Here is a 23,080-nt window from a genome sequence, read left to right on the forward strand (position 1 = left end):
AGACCACTCCCTGCAGGGTCTTCTGGAGGAGCCAGGAGCAATAGTATGAAAATTAAGCCATAACAATATATAGAGAAAGGATGAAAGTTTGATGAGACTTTGTCATTTTTTTTCTAAACAAAAATATATTTTTTCTCCCTGATTATCAAAGTAATTACTGATATATTCATTGAAAGAAAAAACTTCAGAGTATATGGAACAGTAAACAAAAGAGTATAGTATAGAAAGTAGTAGGGGTACAACTGCATTTATGGTGGAGAAACCTGACAAACACAACTTCAGTCGGGTGATCAAGGTCAACATCAACAGTGGTGAGTCAGTTTGACAATGTGCCCATGATACAATGTGATGAAAATGGCTCTGGACCACTGAGATCTTCCTCCACAAAACCCATAGCCTCAGTCTAATCATGAGAAAAACGTGATACAAAGACCCATCAAGGGGCATTCTTCAATATATCTGATCAGTCTACCTCGAAACTGTCAAGGTCACCAAAAACAAGGACAGTCTGAGACACTGTCTCAGCCAAGAGGAGCCCAAGGAGACAGGATGATTGAATGTAATGTGATGTGCTGGATGCGATCCTGGAGCAAAAAAGAACATTCAGTAAAAAAGTAAGAAAATCGGAATAAAGTATGGACTTTGGTTAATTAGAATGTATCAATACTGGTTCATTAATTGTAACAAATGTACCATCTTAATGTGAGATGTTGACAATGAGGCAAACTGAGAGTGGGGTTTATGGGAATTCTCTGTACTATCATGTAAAAATTTTCTGTAAATCTAAAACTACTCTAAAAAATTAAGTTTATTAAAAAGCAAAAAGGAAATGAGAATCCTCTACAATTGCACCCACCAGGCTACTGTGAATACCATGCTGTACAACCTTCTCTTTGCATATACAATCATTCTATTTGTGTACCTACTTTTATTATTTTCTTTTTACATTTTTTAAAATAAAAATTAGGAATATTCTATAAGTTTTTAACTGTTTTAATTCACTCATTTCCAAATCTATTCAGCATAGATTATTACAATGTTTCACATACAGGGGAAGGTGAAATGTGTGTATTATGCAGAAGTAAATTAGAGCTCCTGAAAGTCAGGTGTACTTTACAAGGTAGTCTGGACTACGATGAAAAGCATGCTTTAGGAAGACATATGCTAGGCAAGTACTAGTTTCAACAAGATCTTAAAGGGACACGTTCGAGCCATAACCAGGGGAGTGAGACTTGAATCCTGATGCTGTTTTACACACTACTCATGTCATAACAGCTATGACAAACCTAGATAGTGTATTAAAAAGCAAAGACATCACTTTATGGACAAAGGGCCATATAGTCAAAGCTACAGTCTTTCCAGTAGTCATATATGTATGTGAGAGTTGGACCATAAAGAAGGCAGAACACTGAAGAATTGATGCTTTCTAACCGTGGCACTGGAAGAGTCCCTTGGACAGCAAGGAGATCAAACCAGTCAATCCTAAAGGAAATCAATTCTGAATATTCATTGGAAGGACAGATGCTGAAGCTGAAACTCCAATCCTTTGGCCACCTGATGTGAAGAACTGACTCACTGGAAAAGACCCTGATGCTGGGAAAGATTGGGCAGCAGGAGAAGGGGGTGACGGAGGATGAGATGGTTGGATGGTATCACTGATTCGATGGACATAAACTTGGGCAAACTCCAGGAGATGGTAAGGGACAGGGAGGCCGGGCATGCTGCAGTCCCCGGGGTCACGACAAAAATCGGACACGACTTGGCAACTGAGCAACAACAGCAACACCTCATAACCACCGTCTCTTTTAATGTTACAGAAATCCTTCAAGGTTGGACCTGTTTATCCTTATTTTCAGGAAAGGAAACTGGGGGACATATGTACCTGGCCCAGACAATTAGTAAGTGATGGAGCCAGTGTCTGAACCAAGCCCAACCTCCAAAACTTTAATTCTTTCTTCTGCATAATGCAGTACTGTTGCTTAGACCAGGGCTAATATCCAGAGGGGAGGAAACCACGGCCAGATAGGTGTATGATCAACCTCAGTGCAGCTGCTAGAATAACATTTGTTAAGTAACATATGCCCCAAGTACTTGTCTTGCATAATTTGAATATCTGAGTGGTCTAGGGCTTCTATTCTATGTAAGGACATTTGCAGTTCAGCTGATGATGAAAACTTCTCAGCCACATTTCAAGGCCCCCAAGGCTCTGTGGAAGCACGATGCCAGGCTGAGTGCAAAGATTTGCAGGCTCCAGTCCCAGGGATCTCATTTGGTAGGTCTAGTTTGTGACCTGGGAACTGGCATCTTTTTAAAGTTCCCCAGGTGATGCTCATGCACAGCGAGCTTTGGAAACCATTGAGCTAGATGGTCCCTTCTAGCTTTAAGATTCTAAAAGCTATTAACTAGCAAACTAAATGCCTGTAATTACTTTTTACAGATCTCACTGTAATTCCAAAGGGTCTCTTCTGGTCTTCTTAATACATTTTCCCTGAATAATGAGGTGGCAGGGGGTTTGGAGAGAGAGAGAAGGAGAAAGTGAGAGACAGAAGCATAGTTGACCAGCACGGAACATTGATACTAGGGCCAAGGCTCTTCCTCAGATTTCAAAAATAAAAAATCTTGAGATGCTTCAATCTAGCTCCTAATGGTACAGACAAGGCACTAATGTTCTGAGGGCCACATTCAAACGTGGACTGTCCTCCTCAAACCCACAAGCCACTGTCTGGGAAGCAGATGGCACGGTGCTGCTAGTCATGGCAACTGACACAGGGAAGCTTTGCCAAGAGAAGCCACTGCATAGTGTGACATATCCCCATTCCCTCCTAACAGAGCAGAGCATGCGGGTCTGTGTCAGGAGGCCAGAACCCTCATCTCTGCCCCCACCTCGTTAGCTAAGAGCCCATATGCCCCACTATCTGTTTGGGAAAAGCAGAAAAGCACCGTGCACATCAGATTAACAGAGCAGCTGACCAGGTTGAGGATGGGGAGGAAGGGGCATCTGTGCACTAAGAACCTTTAGGCCTGGAGGAAGGATGGCCCACCCTTCCCCCATCTGTTCTACTAGGTGTGTGTCCTCCCGAGTCTCGGATATCAAAAGCCCCTCTGGAGCTAGTGTCAGGTCTGTGCAGTAAAGAACACTAGTATTTGCACAATTATTGCACATCCTTCTAGAGCCCCAAAAGTTAAGAACTCTTGAGTTCAGAGTCAGACAGTGCTGCACATTCCAAGGGTGCTCTTACCCAGAAAGCTGCCTCTGACTGCTCGCCACCTAGAGGCTAGGAGTGGAACTGGACCTGTTCCGTGCATGGCCATGTTCCATTCTGGCTGCCACCCTTGTGAAGTGATGTTATTAAATATTTCTGCTTTATAAATGAGATATAGAGGGCTTAAAATACTTGCTCCATTGGAAGAGCTGGAACTTAAACCCAGGCTCAAGCAGGAATGGCACCCGGAGGGCCTGTGGCAGTGTTGTGGGTGCAGGTTTTATTCTAGGAGCTACAGGGTCACAGACAGATCTGTGGCCTCAGGTTTGCCTTGCAAATAGATTCCTTGGACTGCTGTGTGGAGAAGGGTGGAGTGGTGGTGTATAGACGCCCAATTGCCTCTCAGGCCCATGTGCCTGAGAGGAGAGAGACAGCAGTCAGAGAAGAGGGAGGAAAACGATGGGTGTTACCCTTGCTACTCCAAGGTCTGTAGATGAAAGACCTTTTCTAATAAAGTCATTTCCATGGAAACAGGAGGACACTGTTAATCCACGTATAAACTGTAGACTCTGTAGCAGGATCACTACAGGTACTCTTAAAATTCAGATTCCTGAGCTCCATCTCATATTTGCTAAATCAGAATCTCTGGGTCAGGGGGTAGTGTAGGGGGGAGGGAGGTGGTTAAAGTCTGCATTATCAAGAATTCAGGATTAAAAGTCTGGATCCTGAAGATCCTGCAGTCAGAGTGCCTGAGTTTTCATCCCAATGCTGTCACATTAGTGAGCCAGGAAAGTCACTTGCTGTCTGTAAAACAGGCCTCATGCTAGTATCCACCTCCTAAGAAAGTGATAAGTGTTAAATCAGTTAACATATATAAATCCCTTGAACCAGTTCTAGGCCAAGAGTAAGAGCTCAACTAGTGTCCAGCTACCTCTGAAAAGAAAAATGCAGATATAATGTCAGCTGGTGGAGGCTCAGGCTCCATTCCCTCTAAGCACAGATGCTTTCTTCATGGGCTAGTTCAGAGCTCAAGATCTCAGAGTGAAGAGGGTTATATTCTGTATCTCAGATGAGGCTGTCCCACACCCTGAGTGTCTCTCCATCACCTTGGCAGCCTATGCATCCATAGCTCCCGTGCAGATTCAGACACAAAGGCAGCATCTTGGCTGTTAATGGGTTGATTGTGTCCCCCTCAAAGATGTTGAAGTCCTAACCTCTGGCACCTGTGAATGTGACTTTATTTGGAAATAGAATTTTTGTAGATGATCAAACTAAAATGACAGCATTAAGGTGGGCCCTAATCCAACATGTTTGCATGCTAAGTTGCTTCAGTTGTATCTGACTTTGTGACCCTATGGATCATAGCACACCAGGCTCCTCTGTTCATGGAATTCTTCAGGTAAGAATACTGGAGTAGTTGCCCATGCCTTCATCCAAGGGATTTTCCCAACCCCGGGATCAAACCCATGTCTCTAATACTTTCCACACTGGCAGGCAGGTTCTTTAACACTAGAGCCACCTCTGAAGCCCAATCCAACATGACAACATCCTTAATAAAACAGGAAATTTGGACACAAATGAGACATGTACAGAGGGAAGATAATGTGAAGACCCAGGGAGAACATCATCTATAATCCAAGGAAACCACCAAAAACCATGGAGAAGACTTAGATCTTCCCACACAGCTCTCAGGAGGAACCAACAACCCCTTGATATCAGGCTTCCAGTTTCTAGAACTGGGAGACAATAAATTTCTGTCATTTATGCCATTTGGTTTGTGTTTGTTACTGTAGCCCTTGGACATTAATACATCTGTCAGTACAGAAAGGGCAGTAACTGGGCCCTGGAGTAGACAGAGATGAATGGCAGCTCTCCAGAAGGAAGCCCTATATTCCTAAATTTGGACCGAGGATCTGGCCAGCTGAGCCCCAATGGGCAGCAGCACTTTGGAGACTGTAACATGGCTGCTGATTGGAAAAAGGCAGCTGCTCCATACTTTCCGCAACTGTTCATCCAGGGGGTGGAGGAGGGTGATATTGCCAGGACCACCAGCCCCTTCCTTGCTTGTGAAGCTGTGCAATCTGGTTCATGATAATGGGGTGTACTCATGTGCTCCAAAATCAATGCAGACAGTGACTGCAGCCATTAAATTAAAAGAAGCTTGCTCCTTGGAAGAATAGCTATTGCAAACCTAGACCATGTATTAAAAAGCAGAGATATCACTTTGCTAACAAAGGTCTGTATATTCAAAGCTATGGTTTTTCCAGTAGTCATGTATGGATGTGAGAGTTGGACCATAAAGAAGGCTGAGCACCAAAGAACTGATGCTTTCAAATTGTGGTGCTGGAGAAGACTCTTGAGAGTCCCTTGGACAGCACAGAGATCAAACAAGTCAATCCTGAAGGAAATTAATCCTAGATATTCATTGGAAGAACTGATGCTAAAGCTGAAGCTCCAATACTTTGTCCACCTGATGGGAAGAGTTGACTCATTGGAAAACATGGAAGATTGAGGGCAAGAGAAGGGGACGACAGAGGATGAGATGTTTGGAAGGCATCACTGACTCAATGGACATGAATTTGAGTAAACTCAGGGAGATAGTGAAGAACAGAGAAGCCTGGAGTGCTGCAGTTCATGGGGTCGCAATGAGTCAGACATGACTTAGTGACTGAACAATAACAGAAGCCCCATCAGCCCATCATTCAGTGAAAGCTGCCAATCAAAGCCTCTGGCGGCTGATTTTCTGCAGCACAATTCACAAAAAACAGCAGCAAATGGCTCCATAAAGAAAACACAAAAGACGTCCCCCTCCTCAGTACTTCAGCTTTTAATACATTGAGAGCAGGTGGTTTTCAGTGAAATCTTGGCATGCCTACACTGGCTCTGACAGGCCGATGAAAGCTGGGGGGACTGTGCAATTGGCAGAGGGTCAGTTCCTAGCCCTACCTTGTTAGGTGGGGACTCTGTGCCTATGAGTCCCGAGCAGTGGGAGAGCTCTGCCATTCCATGGACTTGTCCACACTTCAGGGGATGCCCAGGAGGGGCCAGTCCACAGGCAGAGCCTGGAAACTAGGAAGAAGGGAGGCCAAGCCCCCTAGAATGATCCCTCTAGAATAACCCTTCATGACTCATTTCCAGCTGCAGGCTACCCCCCATCTACTTCCTCCTCTCATACACCAGGCTCCAGAAAAACTGAGCAAGGGATTATTCTTGAATTCAAATCCAATCTCCACCACATATCTGCTTTGCAAGCTTACAAAGATAGAAACTGAGCCTCAATTTCTATCTCTGTAAAATGGGGAAACAAATGTCTATTCTTCTTAGTTATTTATAAGGACTATATGAGGTAAAATGTTCAAAGGGCCTTCATGATTCCCAATGCACAGTTAGCACATGGGAGAAGCTATTATTTGTCATCAGTAACTCTTGCATTGGTTAATTCAACAGTATTTAACCTACAGATAACTCTGCTGATTGACAACAGAATCATCAGAATCAAAATCTCAGTCATTGACTCATTGAATCTTACTCCCCTATTGCTTCCAAAGGCCCAACCGTGACTCTGGAAAGGATGAAAGAGGAGTTTTTTGCTAACTAGTGTCTACTTTAACTTAGACTCTGGTGTGGCCTGGAGCCTCAGTTCTGAGCAATGTTAAGGTCAGAGAAGAGGAGGCCATTCTGAGCCTCCCGCTCCTTGCTCTTCACATATACACAGACACACATACACAAATACATACACAGATATGCAGAGACACACATAGAGACACACACAGATATGCAGAGACACACATAGAGACACACACAGAGAGACACACATATACATCATATATACACAAATACACATACAAATCACACACACACAGACACACAGGCACACACACATCACACATACAGACACACACACACACATATACAGACACACATACAAATCACACACAGACGCAAATCACACACAGAATCATAGTCAAGTCTATTGCAAGTTCATTTTCTCCCTCTTCCTGGAAGAACTGACTTCCAGAAGATCATGGCCCCCCAGTTATAGGTGTCTGATTGAATTAATGTCAGCATGGTGGGAATCAACAGCCATTTGAAAAGAACTTTTGACATAATAGTATTCTCCCTTCTGTCTTTATTACACATAATGATAATCCATCAGAAATGCAGTCTCAAAGATTTCTGATCTGATTTATCCTGTCTTTAACTCTCTTTGAGACTCTGGCTGTCTCAATCAGGGTAACCAGACAGAGTTTCTTTGTTTTTTTAAAGGAAGCTTTTAAAATTATTATTATTATTATTATTTGGCCATGCCACATGGCATGTGGGATCTTATATCCCTGACCAGCAATTGAACCCATGTCCTTTGCACTGGACCACCAGGGCAGTCCCCAGGCTTCTGTGTTCGGGCACAGTGGACCCAGGCCTGCAGAAGGAGAGAGGGCCTCAGAACAGGAGAGTGCATGGAGTCCTTTGATTTATGTCAGAAGAAAAAGCCACTTCAAGTCTCAATGGGTCTTTCTTTGCCTTCCTCATCTTCTGAGCGAGGACACACTGCTCTGAGTTCCCTGGATGACTTCTCCCCACCTGCTACCTGTGGTAATTGATCCTTTCTAAGAACTGGAAGGTTGTGAAGTTTATTCCATCTTCCACTACCACCAACCTCAGAGTCACCGGTCTTTCACAGATGAGTCTGCCATGTGCCTCGCTCCATCTCCAGTCACAGCCACCAAATGGGTCACCAGGGCCAAAGGTTCTAGGTGGCCAGAGGCAGGCTGCCTACCCCACACTTGGGTTTTAATCAAAACTAGGATGCAAGTTACTACCCACAGGGCAAGGCTCTCAACAATAGTTCCATACAGAAGGTCTGGGAAGATTCCACTAGCCTCTGGGCAACTAAACCTGTGTGCCACAGCTACTGAGCCCACACACCCTAGAACCCATGCCCTGCAACAAGAGAAGTCACAGTGAGACGTTCACACACCACAACTAGAGAAAGACTGTGTATAGCAATGAAGACCCAGCACAGCCAGAATAAATAAACAAATGAATGAAAAAGAAGCTCCTGCAGCCACTTCTCTACTAGCCTTTAATTTCCTCCTGGACATAAGCAACTCCCCTGGACACCCAGGCCCTGTGCCCACCTGCCCACAAGGTAGCACCAAGTAATGACAATGATGGCACATCCCTGGAGCTCTGGGGTAAAGGAAAGGTTGACTTCCAGCGTCAACTGGCAGACTGCTGGCTTGGCTTTACACTTGCATGCTGGTCCATCCCTACACTTTCCCTACACCTTCTGCCTATTGTTGACATTCAGCCCAAACTCAAGGCTCATCTCCCTTGCCACCTGCCGGCTCCCTGTCCCCTTCTGCAAGTGCCTCACCCATCCTGTAAGACTCCCCTTAACTTCTGTCTCCTCTGTGAACCTCTCTGGATTCCTCTGGATGATTTAGTGATCCTTCTCTTGGTTTCCCTGCCCTTCATTCTGTCACTGATCAGAACATATTGCACATGCTTTGAGTGGGTCTCCCCACATGACTGGGAGGTGGTCTAAGGTAGGCCTTGGCCTTCCATTCATGCCTAGACTGCCTAGTCCAGGGCCTGGCACGGAGCAGGGCTTCAGCACATGTTGGGATGCACTCAGTGAATGAACACAGGGTAGTAAAATGCATGAGTAACACAGAGCAGAAACTTGCAGGTGGGCAGTGACAAATGAGGCCACCAGCCTGTTTCTGCATTTTAATATTTTAGAGCTGCTATACTTCTCCCATTGATTCAGGACATCCATGAGAATGAGTCATTTCTCAGTGGCTGGGGTGGATGATGGGTTTTGCTCACTATACAAAGTCTTTCTGTAATGGGGGATAAGCAATGACTTCAGATACTGTTTGTTCCTCTTTGGGGGTAGCACTTGGCTGTTTTTCCCAAGGGACCTCTGTATGTAATGTCTCAATCAGGGCACCCTCCAGAGAGAAGTGCACCTTCACTTTGCAGATGAGGAAACTGAGATCCAAGAAGGTAAGCAGTGGACTCAAGGGCATATGGTGACTTAAGATAAAGTTGAAATGAGGCTTCTACCTCTGCCTTCTTCTGTTACACTGTCCACAACTCCAGTCTGCCCATCCTTGATCAATGTGACATATCCAGACCTAGAATTCATGTGTGATTTTCATGTTATCTGCTCAAAACAGTCTCAACAACAGGTTGAATGTGGAGCTATAGGTACTTCTGGGGCCAGTGTTTCTGCCCTAACAACTGTGTAGTGAACTCAGCAACCATATCTTTGATTATAAACTCAGGCTTTCTTTGTCTTCCCTGCAGTAATATTCAGAATAAAATTCCAAATTAACACAACGGAAAAAAAAATATGGCATGTCTCCTTTCTACTCAATACTGTTAATTGTTTTAATGAAACAGAATGAGTGAGGAGGAAATACCCAGTGTGATGGGATCCTAAGTGGGAGCAGAGAATTCTACTGGGTTGAGAAAGCAAGGGATTGGATAGTGGAAAAGAGAAAATCAGGGATGATATGAGTAAGACTGTAGTCAAACCATGGGGCAAGCATCCTGGTGAAAGCTCACATGCTATGCTAAATAAAATATTTGAGCTCTAGTTTCAGGACAGTGTATAGCCATGGAATCATAATGTCATATAATGTTGGAGCTGGGAGGACTCAGAAACTATCTGATCCACTCATCCATTCTACAGATGGACATGTTGAGGCCCAGGCAAGAAATGTGACTTGCCAACAGTCACATGGCAAATTACTAGCAAAAATAATGCACAATCAGAGTGCTGATTCAGGATATCCTCACTGGTGGTGACACAGTAGATTAACCTGTAGAGAGATGAATGAGTAGGATGATGCTGACATATCTTGGCAGAGAGCTTGTATATTTACAAAGGGAGGATGAGGGCCTTCCCTGGTTGTCCAGTGGTTAAGACTCTGCACTTCCACTAAAGGGGGCATGGGTTCAATCCTTTGTTGGGGAACTGAGAACCTGCATGCTGCTTGGTAAGTTCAAAAAATAAATAAAAAGAAAAAAGAAAAGGAGGCTGAGAGAAGAGGAAAGAGATCCCTAAAGGAGGGGTGGGTGGAGAGGGAGGAGCAAACATCTAATAAACTTCAACACGGGTCACCGTCAGAACCAGGCTCTGGGCCAGGCACTCTGTTTTGTCCCTCTCATTGTCCAAACAGCCCAAGAAGGCAAGGGCCATGAACTCCCTTGAGAAGGAAACCTGAGGTTCAGAGAAGGCTAATGACTTGCCTGAGCTTGAATCTGGCTTTGAATAAAGGTCAGTGAGACACAATGACCTCATGTTTTTTTCTGCTCATATGAGCCTCCCTACATTTTACAAGGTCATGTTAAGATCTTGAGCAAACAAACAGGAATAGGTCCCCCTCCTCCCAGCCCACTGCTAACCCTCTGCCTTCCTCTCTTCTTGCTCTGTGTCATGCCTGTGTCCAGGAGGGAAAGGAGTCTCTTCCTATAGACTCTCACAGCAGAAATGACAATGGAATTCACCTAGGAGGAGTGTAGACCAGAAAATCCACTGTGTGAAAGGGACAGGGATCAACAGTGATAATCACAGCCTCCGATCCTCATGACTCAGCATCTTCCAAGTTGAGAAGACTAAGTCCACATCCACGACATTTCTCATCCACTCATTATGGCCAAGTGTTCATCCCAGTCCAATGAACTCCAACTCTACATGCTTACCATACAGGAACAGAGGTAGATTTGGGGGAAAAAAAATTAATTGAGGTTTTACTATTTGTAAAATAGAAGCAAGTGTGAAGCCCTTGCTGAGCACCGGGGGTGTCTCCCTATACTGTGCAGGGTTGATTACTGTGAGCACCTTACTGGGTTTATCCTGTTGGGCAGGACCTTGCTTATCACCTGCACCTGCCACCACCCCCCACCCCAGTCCAGCCTCATCTCTCTGTTTTCTCTATCTCCAGTTTATACTCCAACAAAGGCCCTTGTGGACTTTTCTTTTCTCCTTGTCCTTGAACTTGCTATTCTCTCTTGAAATGTTCTCCACATCTCCCACCCTCCACCTCTGCCTCATGTGAGGACAGCTATCTGTCACTGCTCTGCCCCAGACTAGGAAAGGGACCCTCATGCTCACAGAGCCCCTGTGCACTTGTCACTTCACTGTCAACTGTTCTGTTTCTGTCTGTCTGTCTGTCTGTCTTTCCCCAGAACAGGGGTTAGATTGCTTCATGTCTGCAGACCCAGAGTCAAGTATTTATTAAAAAACACTGAATACATTTTTGAAGAATAAACATATGAACAAATGGATGAATCCTAATAAGCACTGTAGTGACCCAGGTCAGCCTGGAAGCTGATAGAACAACTGGAGACTTGAAGACAAACACTGCAGAACATGGGAGTACCTTTTGGGAGAAGAGTGAGGGAGAAAGTCAGTATTAGCCGAGGGTAGATGCAGAAATAAAATGTCATATGGAACATGGGAGAAAGACTGCCTTGGTTACAGTGTTAGGTATGTGGATGAAAGTAGTCAGACACAGGGCAGAATCTTGTGTGAAATGGAAAAAGGTACCTTCTTGGTGTAGATGACAACCTGAAGCCACAAGATCTAGAGAACGAGTGATCAGTATCCTGTTAAGAAACAGGAAACTTTTATTCTGCTGGATGCAGCCTGGAACTTGAGGGTGCAGCCTGGTAAGCAGAACAAGTGCTCACGGGGCTCTGTGAGCAGAAGGAGGGATGGTTGATGCTCACAGAACAAGGGCTCTGTGAGCACAAGGGTCCCTTTCCCAGTCTAGGGCAGAGCAGAACAAGTGCCAACTTCCAAACTTCTGTGGTTTTTTAATTTTTTTCCATTTATTTTTATTAGTTGGAGGCTAATTACTTTACAATATTGTAGTGGATTTGGCCATACATTAACATGAATCAGCCATGGATTTACATGTATTCCCCATCCTGATCACCCCTCCCGCCTCCCTCCTCACCCCATCCCTCTGGGTCTTCCTAGTGCACCAGCCCTGAGCACTTGTCTCATGCATCCAACCTGGGCTGGTGATCTGTTTCACCCTTGATAATATACATGTTTCGATGCTGTTCTCTCAAAACATCCCACCCTCGCCTTCTCCCACAGAGTCCAAAAGTCTGTTCTGTACATCTGTGTCTCTTTTTCTGTTTTGCATATAGGGTTATTGTTACCATCTTTCTAAATTCCATATATATGCATTAGTGTACGGTATTGGTCTTTATCTTTCTGGCTTACTTCACTCTGTGTAATGGGCTCCAGTTTCACCCATCTCATTAGAACTGATTCAAATGTCTGTTTAGTTCTTTGGCCCATTTTTTGATGAATTCTTTTTAATGGCTGAGTAATATTCCATGGTGTATATGTACCACAGCTTTCTTATCTATTCGTCTGTTGATGGGCATCTAGGTTGCTTCCATGTCCTGGCTATTATAAACAGTGCTGCGATGAACATTGGGGTGCACATGTCTCTTTCAGATCTGGATTCCTTGGTGTGTATGCCCAGCAGTGAGACTGCTGGGTCATATGGCAGTTCTATTTCCAGTTTTTTAAGAAATCTCCACACTGTTTTCCATAGTGGCTGTACTAGTTTGCTTTCCCACCAAGCGTGTAAGAGGGTTCCCTTTTCTCCACACCTTCTCCAGCATTTATTGCTTGTAGACTTTTGGAGAGCAGCCATCCTGACTGGTGTGTAATGGGACCTCATTGTGGTTTTGATTTGCATTTCTCTGATAATAAGTGATGTTGAACATCATTTCATGTGTTTGTTACCCATCTGTATGTCTTCTTTGAAGAAATGTCTGTTTAGTTCTTTGGCCCATTTTTTGATTGGGTCATTTATTTTTCTGGAATTGAGCTGCAGGAGTTGCTTGTATGTTTTTGAGATTAATCCTTTGTCTGTTGCTTCATTTGCTATTATTTTCGCGCATTCTAAGGCTATCTTTTAACCTTGCTTATAGTTTCCTTTGTTGTGCAAAAGCTTTTAAGTTTAATTAGGACCCATTTGTTTAGTTTTGCTTTTATTTCCAATATTCTGGGAGGTGGGTCATAGAGGATCTTGCTGTGGTTTATGTTGGAGAGTGTTTTGCCTATGTTCTCCTCTAGGAGTTTTATAGTTTCTGGTCTTACATTTAGATCTTTAATCCATTTTGAGTTTATTTTGTGTATGGTGTTAGAAAGTGTTCTAGTTTCATTCTTTTACAAGTGGTTGACCAGTTTTCCCACCACCACTTGTTAAAGAGGTTGTCTTTTTTCCATTGTATATCCTTGCCTCCTTTGTCGAAGATAAGGTGTCCATAGGTTCGTGGATTTATCTCTGGGCTTTCTATTCTGTTCCATTGATCTATATTTCTGTCTTTGTGCCAGTACCATACTGTCTTGATGACTGTGGCTTTGTAGTATAGTCTGAAGTCAGCAGGTTGATTCCTCCAGTTCCATTCTTCTTTCTCAAGATTACTTTGGCTATTTGAGGTTTTTTGTATTTCCATACAAATTGTGAAATTATTTGTTCTAGTTCTGTGAAGAATACCGTTGGTAGCTTGATAGGGATTGCATGAATCATAAAATTGCTTTGGGTAAGCATAGCATTTTGACAATATTGATTCTTCCAATCCATGAACACGGTATGTTTCTCCATCTGTTTGTGTCCTCTTTGATTTCTTTCATCAGTGTTTATAGTTTTCTATGTATAGGTCTTTTGTTTCTTTAGGTAGATATACTCCTAAGTATTTTATTCTTTTTGTTGCAATGGTGAATGGTATTGTTTCCTTAATTTCTCTTTCTGTTTTCTCACTGTTAGTGTATAGGAATGCAAGGGATTTCTGTGTGTTAATTTTATATCCTGCAACTTTACTATATTCATTGATTAGCTCTAGTAATTTTCTGGTAGAGTCTTTAGGGTTTTCTATGTAGAGGATCATGTCGTCTGCAAACAGTGAGAGTTTTACTTCTTCTTTTCCTATCTGGATTCCTTTTATTTCTTCTTCTGCTCTGATTGCTGTGGCCAAAACTTCCAACACTATGTTGAATAGTAGTGGTGAGAGTGGGCACCCTTGTCTTGTTCCTGATTTCAGGGGAAATGCTCTCAATTTTTCACCATTGAGGGCAATGTTTGCTGTGGGTTTGTCATATATAGCTTTTATTATGTTGAAGTATGTTCCTTCTATTCCTGCTTTCTGGAGAGTTTTAATCATAAATGGATGTTGAATTTTGTCAAAGGCTTTTTCTGCATCTATTGAGATAATCCTATGGTTTTTATCTTTCAATTTGTTAATGTGGTGTATTACAATGATTGATTTGCGGATATTAAAGAATCCTTGCATTCCTGGGATAAAGCCCACTTGGTCATGATGTACGATTTTTTTAATATGTTGTTGGATTCTGTTTGCTAAAATTCTGTTAAGGATTTTTGCATCTATGTTCATCAGCAAACTCCTGTGTTAAGTGCTCTTGTGAGTACCCAACCTGCACAATTGTGGCCTGACCTTGACAGTCTGGGGAAGATGTATAGAGAACAAGATGCACAACTGAAGCCCAGTTATTTTCATAGACTCTGACTTTTAGAGATATTTGTTTTTGTTTTTGTTTTTTTTTTTTTTGGTCAGGTCCTAAGCCTCAAAGTTCACTTTTTCCATAAATCCTCCTCATATTGTGTCCTGAATGGGTCCCCAGAAAGCAGAATCTGAGACAAGGACTTGGACCAGGTAATTTACTTGGGAGGTGTCCCAGGAAGTTGGAGTGATGGGGCAAGGAAAACAAGACAAGGAATCTTGGGAAGGGTCAGAACTGGACAAGTTACTGCTGTGGCAAAATGAGGCTCAATCCTTTGGGGATCCTTTGAGAATCATGTAGAATGCACATAGAGATTGTCCCTCTAAAGGAGGAGCAGCTGAGATGTTAATCAACCATCCCACCCTCTGCTCCATTAGTGGGGAGTTACTGGGACCAGGACCTTTCCCACATTTCTGGGCTGTGTCTGAGCATGAGGTGGGTGCTCCAGTGGATGTAGGGATTCTGACAGTGTGCACTAACCTGTCCATTGTGGTTGCAATGAGACCAGGTGGGTTGAGGGGGCAGGATTTGGGGCTACAAAGAGCATATGACATAGCCTATCCTTAGGTCTCATCAGACACTGGGAATCTTCTTTTTAGTTGAAGAGGTCAGGAAGAGGAGCAGCCCCTTTGGCTCTTTCTCCCAGAAGCCAAAAATGTTAGGTGCAGACCTGGCTCTTTATCAGTCATTCCCTGCAGCAGAAAGCATCATGGGACCCTAAGAAAGGCAGCTTCTAGCTGTGAACAGTAAAGGTGTAGGAACTCACCAGTATTTGGGAGCCAGGCGGGGTACTCAGGGCCATTCCTGCCTGAACAGGGGAAGGAAAATGCTCCAGCTTGGCTCTGGCCTTTGGGTAACATTGAATTACTTACATTTAATATTTTATGGTAGGTGTAATGATATAAACTTCATTCTTCAGCATCCATTAGAAATGAAGGAACATTTATATTTTAGTGGCATCCAGCCATAGATTTCCCCATGCCGGCTTTTCTGGGACCATGCCATGAATACAGGAAGCAGATGAGAAACCATCGATCAGAGCTTGGATTTTAACCCCATAAATATGACCCGGAGTGCTTATGCCTATGAAATCAAAGGAAGAGGCTGATTTTTTATGAGGTTGGGCTCAATTTCTTTCTTTAATTCAAGGTGTGTCACATATATTTATAAGCCCCAATCACAATCCTTTCAGGGAAGATTGGTAGATTGTTCTGTGAATGCAGAGTACCTAGCATAGGAAACTGACATGGGAAGAAGAACCCAAGTAATGTGCTGGGCAGCAGAACCTGCGACCAGTCCATTTCTGCCATATCAAGCAGAAAGTCACAAAGTCAGAAGATATAGAAGACACCAAACACTCCTTAGGGTAGCCACTTAAAAAAAAAAAAAAAAACTTAACCCAGAAAATAACAAATGCTTTGAGGAGGTGAAGAAATTGGAACTCTCAAGTACTGTTTTGTGGTAATATAAAATGGTACAGTTGCTAGTGGAAACAATATTGTGGGTCCTCAAAAAAACTAAAAATAGAATTACCATATGATCCAGCAATTATTTTTGGGTATATGCCAAAAACTACTGAAAGTTGGAAATCAAAGAGATAATTATGCATTAATATCCACTGTAGCATTATTCATAGGTAGCCAAAAGATGAAAGTAACCCAAATGTTTACCAGTGGATGAATGGATAAACAAAATGTGGTGCACACACACAGTGGAATGTTATGCAGCCTTAAATGAGAAGAAAATTTTGACATGGGATACAATGTGGACTAACCTTAGGAACATTAAGTAAAATAAGCTAGTCAGAAAAGAACAAATATTGTATTATTACACTTACACGTGGTATCTAGAGTATTTAAAATCCTAGGTTCAAGAAAGTAGAATGGTGGTTACTCAGGCCTGGTAGAAGTATGAGGAGTAATTGATTAATGGCAACAGAGTTTCAATTTTTCAAGATTTAGAGTTTTGGAGATGGATGGTGTGATGGCTGTAAACAATGAGAATGTTAATGCCACTGTGCTGTGCACTTAAAATGGTTAAGATGGTAAATATTATGTTACATATGTTTGACCATAGTTAAAATTTTTAAGAAGATAGATATAGGCAGGGAGGTCAACACAACCAAGAAGGGGGATGCAGGCAGAGCTCACCTCCCTGTATGAATACATCTAAAATACATATACAAGTGGAGCAATTCTTGTGGAAAACAAACTTGAGACTGTCACAAAGTCTCCTCTACAACTAAGACTTTAGAGAAAGATCTATAAGGAGCTGGGTATTAAGGGAGAAGTGATCAGGTCAGGACCCGGGGCTCCTAGCAGGGGACAAAGAGGGGAAGGAGGATATCACAGACTTGGAGATCCTCCTTGGAGAGTGAGTTCAAACCATATATTTGGCACCCAGGCTCTGGGTCTGACACTGGGAAGACACATCCCTTTTGCTGGTTTGAAAACCAGTGGGTCTTACTGGACAGCTGTAAGAAGCCAAGACTCTGCTTATGAAGAATATGCATACACACTAGCTTATTCCCGGAAGTAAGGTAGAGGAAGTAGATTAAAAATGGCTTGGGGTTCTGGTCAGTCTGAAACGTCACCAGCATGCACCCCAGACAGCACTAAATTCCTGCTCCAGCCCCTATTGCTTTGGTTCAGTGCCACACTAATGGAGAAGACTGCTACTGCCAAGCAGAGTATGCACTCGGGTCAGAGCTGGCTTGGACCTGGCCCTGCATCTGAATGGGGTGAGGGCAGCTGTTTCTGGCAAGTACACAGAGAACTGGGAATAGCCTGGGGCCCTGGTTGGCTTGCTAGGACCATGCCAGCCAACACTTCAGCATGCACTAGGTGCCCACTCCAGCTCCTCTTGCTCTGGCACTGATCTCCACTAGAGTGGAGGTCCCATTGCTGGCAGTAGTGGGAGAGTACAGTTAGAGGGAATGGAACCACCTTGGATCTGACCCTCAGGGCTTCTGCTCCAGCACTTTGGATGCTGCCCCTGCCCCCAGTAGAGTAGTGACAGTCACTGAGCATAGAAGCCTTGGCTTACACCTCGTACTGGCTCTAGCCCTTCCATCTCCAGCCCTACTTCCTACCTAGGTGGTAGCTGCCAGCACACTCAGAGGGAAGATGTGACACATGCTCACTTCAGAATGAGCTCTCCAAGCAAAGGCACTGGGCACATATATACTGCATATTGATAATCCCACATAAGGATACACCTTCAAGACCAAGATAAGTAACTGTTTCACCTAAATTCATAAAGACAGAGAAAGTCAAACAAAATGAGAAGAGTTTGTTTCAAATGAAAGAACAAGAAAAAACAACAAATGAAACAGATAAATAATTTAACAGGTAAAGAATTCAAACATTAGTAATAAGAATGCTAACTGAATTTGGGAAAAGAATAAATGAACACAGCAAAAATTTTAACAAGGAACTAGAAAATATAAAAAGAATCAGTCAGAAATGAAGAATACAATAACTGAAATGAAAATATACTATAAGGAATCATCAGCAGAGTGATTGATAAAATAGAATGCATAAGAGGTATGCAAGATAGAATAATGGAAATCACGCACTCAGAACAGCAAAAATAAAAACAAATTATAAAAGAAAGAACAATTTAAGGAACCTCTGGGATAACATCAAGCCTACTAATATTTTCATTGTAGGGTTCCTGGAAAGAGAACAGAGAAAAAGGAGTAGAAAATGTATTTGATGAAATTATGGCTGGAAAATTCCTGAACCTGAAGAAAAAACAGATTTCCACATTCAGAATGCAGAAATTCTCAAACAACTTCAATCCAAGAAACTCACACCAAGACATATCATAAATAAAATGGCAAATTTAAAGAAGAAGAGAGAATTGTAAAGTAGCAAGAGAAAAACAGAGTCATACACAAAGGACCCCCTTAAGGCTATCAACTGATTCTTCTGGAGAAACTGCCCACCAGAAGGGAGTGGAATATATATTTAAAGTGCTGAAGGGGAAAAGCTACAACTTAGGACACTCTGTACAGCAAGGTTAGCATTCAAAATTGAAGGAGACAAAAAGAACTTCTCAGATAAGGAAAAACTGAAAGTGTATTTCAATATTAACTGACCTTTAAAAAAGTGTTAAAGGGTCTTCTCTAAGTGGAAAAGAAAAAGCTACAAGAAGAAGTAAAAATCTATACAAATTTGCCACTAGTAAAGTCAAATATATAGGAAAGGCTATGGATTAACCACTTAAATAGGCAAGTATAAAGATTAAAAACAAAAAATATAAAATGAATTATAGACTACAACAAACAGTTAAGGGACAGATAAGATGTAAAACATGACATCAAAAACATAAAAGTTGGACAAGAGGAATAAAAAATGTGTATCTTATGTATATCTTCTAGAATGTGTTTGAACTTAAATGACTATTGGTTTAAAACAAGTAGATACAGTTACAGCTCAACTTTTAGGCCCATGGACTTCTCCAGGCAAGAATACTGGAGTGGGTTGCCATTTCCATCTCCAGGGTATCTTCCCAACCCAGGGAGTGAACCCAGGTCTCCCGCATTGCAGGTAAATTCTTTCCTGTCTGAGCCACCAGGGAAGCCCACATATGAACTGCCCCCTCCCCCATAGTAGCCACAAATCATAAACACACAATATAAACACAAGTCAAAGAGAAACAAACAAAAGCATATCATTAAAGAAAATCATCAAATCACAAAACTTAAAGAAGAAAAGAACAGAGAAGAACTAGAAAAACACCCAAAAAATAAGCAACAAAAGCAATAACTACATACCTATCAATAATCACTTTAAATTTCAATGGACTAAAAGCTTCAACCAAAAAACATAGGGTGGCTGATTGAATTAAAAAACCAAGACCAATGTATATGCTGCCTACAAAAGACTCAGTTTATATCTAAAAAGGCACACAAGCTGAAAATAAAAGGACAGAAAAAGATATTTCATGCAGACAGAAATGAAAAGAAAACTGATGTAGCAATACTCATATCAGATAAAGTAGATTTTAAAACTGTCTATACTGAAATATAAAGAAGGGTACTATATAATGATAAAGGGATCAATACAAGAAGAGGATGTAACACTCATTAAAATATATGCACCCAATATAGGAGCACCTAAATATATAAAGCAAATATTCATAGACATAAATGGAGAAATTGAACATAACACAATAATAGTAGGGAACTTTTAACACTTACATCAATGGACAAATGATCCTTACAGAAATTAAGGAAACAGTGGCCTTAAATGACATTTTAGACCAGGTCGACTTATAGATATCCTTAGATATCTATAGGACATTCCATCCCAGAAAAGAAGAACACACATTCTTCTCAAGTGTACATGGAATGTTCTCCAGGATAGATCAGATGCTAGGCCACAAAGTAAGTCTCAACGTATTTGGAAGGACAAAAATCATGTTAACCATTTTTTTTTTTCTGACTTCAACATTATGAAACTAGAAATAAATTACAGGAAGAAAAATTGGAAAAACACTGAAGACTACACAGCATGCTACTAAAAAAAAAGGCTAGTGAATAAATTAAGGGGGAATCAAAAAATATATTGAAACAGGTGAAATTAAAAACACAACTTTCCAAGGTCTATGGGACACAGTAAAAGCAGTTTTAAGAGCAAAGTTTATAGTGATACAAGTCTACCTTTTCTTATTTGAGATAAGAAAATCTCAAATAACAACCTTACCTACCATCTAAAGGATTTAGAAAAAGAAGAACAAATAAAGCCCCAAATCATGAGCAAAAGGAAGTAATAAATATCAGAGAGGAAGTAAATAATAGATCACAAAATAGTAGAAAAGTTCAATAAAACTAAGATCTTTCAAGGTATCCCATGTTCATAGATTGGAAGAATTAATATTGTTAAAATGTCCATGCTACTCAAAGCAATCTATATATTTAATGCAATCTCTATCAAAATACTCATGACATATAGTCCTAAAATTTGTATGAAAACACAAGAGATCTGAATAGCAGTCTTGAAAAAAAAAGAACAAAGCTGGAGTTACCATGCTCCCTGACTTCAGACTACACTACAAAGCTATAGTCATCAAACTAGTATGGTGCTGAAACAAAAACATGCACATAGATCAATAGAACAGAATAGAGAACCCAGAAATAAACCCACATACACATGGTCAAATAAAGTATGACAAAAGAGGCAAGTATATACAATGGAGAATAGATAGTCTCTTCAATAAGTGGTGCTGGGAAAACTGGGCAGTTACATGTAAAAGAATTAAATCAGAATATTTTCTCACACCATATACAAAAATAGGCCAAAAACTGGATTTAAGGCCTAAATGTAAGACTGGAAATTATAAACTTGTAGAAGAAAATACAGGCAGAACACTCTTTCACATAAGTTGTAGCAATATTTTTTTAGGTCAGTCTCTTCAGACAAAGGAAACAAAAGCAAAAATAAACAAATGGGACCTAACTGAACCTGAAAGCTTTTGCACAGTAAAGAAAACCATTGATAAAATGAAAATACAGCCTACAGCATAGGAGAAAATATTTGCAAATGATATGTCGTATGAATCCAAAATATGTAAACAGCTCATACAAATAAATATAAAAAGAAACCCAAACAACTCAATTGAAAAATAAGCAGAATACCTGAATAGATATTTTTCCAAATAAGACATAGATTGTTAATAAGCACATGAAAAGATGCTCAACATTACTAATAACCAGAGGAGTTAAAATTAAAAACATTATGAGATATCATCTCACACCTGTCAGAATGGCTATTCTCAAAAAGACCACAAATAACAAATGTTCGCAAGGATACAGAGAAATGGAATACTAGTACACTATTAGTGAGAATATAAACTGGTGCAGCATTATGGAAAATGATATGAAGTTTCCTCTAAAAGCAAAAATAGGACTGTTACTTTGCTGACAAAAGTCCGTATAGTCAAAGCTGTGCTTTTTCCAATAGTCATGTATGGATGTGAAAGTTGGATCATAAAGAAGGCTGAACACTGAAGAATTGATGCTTTTGAGTCACAGTGTTGGAGAAGACTCTTGAGTCCGTTGGACTGCAAGGAGGTCAAATCAGTCAATCCTAATGGAAATCAACCCTGAATAGTCATTAGAAGGACTGATGCTGAAGCTGAAGCTCCAATACTTTAGCCACCTGATACAAAGAGCTGACTCATTAGAAAAGACCCTGATGCTAGGAAAGATTGAAGGCAGGAGGAGAAGGGGATGAAAGAGGGTGAGATGTTTGGATGGCATCACTGACTCAGTGGACATGAGTTTGATCAAGCTCTGGGAGATGGTGAAGGACAGGGAAGCCTGGCGTGCTGCGGTCCATGGGGTTGCAAAGAGTCAGACATGACTCTGCAACTGAACAACAACAACACGATCTGGCAATTCTATTCCTGGACATGTATCTGATGAAAACAAAAACAGTGACTCATAAAGATATATGAACCCCAATGCTCATAGCTTATCTAGCTTATTTAAATAAAGCTAAAATGTGGAAGCAAGCTAAGTGTTCATAAATAGATGAATGGATCCCAAGGTTATGGTATATATAGACATCAGACAGAGAAGACAAGTGCTGTATAACATCACTTATAGGTGAAATCTAAAAAACAAATGAATAAATATAACAAAACAGATACAGACTCATAGATATAGGGAACAAACTAGTGGTTACAAGTGGGGAGGGAGTGGGGGGAAAAGGAAAGACAGGGATACAGGATTAAGAAGTACCAATTACTACTATGTATAAAATAAATAAAATATAAGGATTTATTATACAGCACAGAGCCAATATTTTATAATAATTTTAAGTGGGGTATAATCTACAAAAACATTCAATCACTATGTTGTATTCCTGAAGCTGATATAATATTATAAATCAATTTTACTTTAACAAAAACATAAATAAATAAAAGATATAGATGACAGGAGGCCTTATAGATGATCTTCAACCCACTGACAATATAATTGTGAGAAAGGCCCAAAAAGCAATGGTAACTTGACTAAAATCACACATCAAATGGATGGGAGACTAAGACTAGAACATAGCTCCTGACTCTCAGTCCAGTGTTCTTTTGATAATCCCATACTAACTCATTTCATTATAAAACACTGTGCAAAATGTCAGTAAGAAGTTTATGGAACACTTAATGCAAGCAAGGCACTGTTCTGAGATCTTTACACATACTAATTTGTTGAATGCTCATAATGACCCTGTAAGGAAAGAACTATTGATACTATTATTTCAATTTTACACATGAGAAAACTGAGGCAGGGAAATGTTAGATAACTTGT

The sequence above is a fragment of the Cervus canadensis genome, chromosome 7 (genome assembly GCF_019320065.1).
Source record: "Cervus canadensis isolate Bull #8, Minnesota chromosome 7, ASM1932006v1, whole genome shotgun sequence".
Classification (NCBI taxonomy): Eukaryota; Metazoa; Chordata; class Mammalia; order Artiodactyla; family Cervidae; genus Cervus; species Cervus canadensis.